Source organism: Cebus imitator, unplaced genomic scaffold (assembly GCF_001604975.1).
Source record: "Cebus imitator isolate Cc_AM_T3 unplaced genomic scaffold, Cebus_imitator-1.0 Scaffold72, whole genome shotgun sequence".
Classification (NCBI taxonomy): Eukaryota; Metazoa; Chordata; class Mammalia; order Primates; family Cebidae; genus Cebus; species Cebus imitator.
This window is the reverse complement of record NW_016107387.1, coordinates 2,555,605-2,557,458: the sequence shown is the minus strand read 5'-3', so window position 1 is coordinate 2,557,458 and position 1,854 is coordinate 2,555,605. Positions and strand designations below refer to the sequence as shown.

The following is a 1,854-nucleotide window of genomic DNA, read 5'->3' as shown; positions in this document are numbered from 1 at the left end:
GGTTTCTCCATATTGGTCAGGCTGGTCTCAAACCTCCGACCTCAGATTGCTGGGATTACAGGTGTGAGCCAGTGTGTTCAGCCTGCTTACTGAACTTTTAGCTAAGAGAAAAAGACTGTGGGGAACTGTGATAGAGCTGTTTTGTCTCATTTTTGGACTGAGAAATATAGTACTGTCTATCCGGGGAGGCTGTCAACACTTTATGGGATTTCTCGAGGTGTAGGAGGTCACTGGGCAGCTCCCTGAGTACTTCACTCTCTCAGTCGTAGCAAATTCTGTTGCTGGAGTGATGTGGGCTGCTGCTTCTTCAGCTGGGTCCCTGTGTTAACCAAGAGCTGTTGGAATGCCAACAAGATGTCTAAACGGGTGCTACAGAATACTGCATTGTTGACAGTTTGTTTCTACAAAGTATTTATTAAATGAGCCTTGTGTTACAAATGATTATAGAAGTAGATTATCACCCAGATAAGAATTCTTTACCTTTTTTATTTTTGCTGAAATTTTTTGCATAATGGAATTGTCTTTGCCAGTTCAGGCTGCTATAATAAAAACACCACAGTCTAGGTGGCCTGAACAGCAGACATTTCTCACAGTTCTAGAGACTGAAAGTTCAAGAGCACAGTGCCAGCATGGTCAGGCTCTGGTGAGGGTGCTCTTCCAGGTTGCAGGCGGCCACCTTCTTGCTGTATCCTCGCTCTGGCTTTTTCTTAAAAGGGCATTAATCCCATTCATGAGTGCTCCACCCTCATGACCTAATGACCTCCCAAAGGCCCCATCTCCAAATAGCATCACATTGCATTTTGGGGGCACACAAGATTTAGTCCATAACATATATCCCTAAACAGAAATCTGGAAATAAACATTTTTTCAAAATAGTAAGTACAGACATCTACTTTTACATTTAATTATTTCAAAGACCCTACGAGGTGGATAGTACTAGTTTCTCCAGTATCCAGTGAGAAAACAGATGCGTTCAGCAAACTCCTCAGGGTAGTAACCCTAGTTACTGGGATTAGCTAGTGAACCAGCTAGTAAGTGGCAGAATGCAGAGTTTGAACCCAGAGCCTCTGCTCCTCCCTGCCCCCAGTCCTGTCATCCAGGGACCATCAGTGTAACCATTTGGCATTTTTCTTTTCAATACTATATCAGTAGAGTATTTCTTTTTCAAAATTGGGATCAGACTCTATATAGTATCCTAGTTACTTTAGTATACTACTTCATTAACTAATGTTTCCTTGTGTCATTGTATAATTTTTCTTTTACACCAGTATTTTTCTGTTCTGTTGTACAAATGTATATTTACCCTTATGTTCAGGTTGCAAAATAATTTTGAGAATTTAAGTATTTGGTTGCTCCTTTGAATTTGAATAGAATGTAAAATACTTCAAGAAAAAAAATGTGCTTGAATGAAATGTTTTTGAAAATTTTGTATCAGTGTAGGGAAAATGCAATTGAAGATAGGTAACAACCTTAGGCTCCTATTACATATCTAACAAATTAATAAAGTGTAATTTTAAAATCAAATGTTTTTAGTGCCAGAGGAAAAAAAAATCACAACAAAGCCTTCTATAAATCGCTTTCTGTATTATTGTATACGCCATTCTGTGTCAAAGTAGGGTTAATAAGTATTAGCTTGGTACAACTGTAATTGGGGTTTTTGCCATTGAAAGTAATGGCAAAAGCTGCAATCGCTTTTGCAGCAACTTAATACATACTTTAGACCTCATCATGAGAAATTTACATTTGTATTCAAACAAGTACAGGATAAGCCATGGGTGTCTAAGCTTAGAAGAGACACACATTCTGAGGATAAAGAATAGGGGAACTCTCCGTTTCTTGAAAGTAATGGCAAAA

The 1,854-nt window shown here is 38.7% G+C and overlaps 1 protein-coding gene across 6 annotated transcripts in view; it reads left to right on the top strand.

Moving 5' to 3' along the window:
* DNAH9 (dynein axonemal heavy chain 9) overlaps positions 1–1,854 on the top strand; it is a 367,598-nt gene that overhangs the window by 132,306 nt on the left and 233,438 nt on the right. The window lies entirely within an intron of this gene.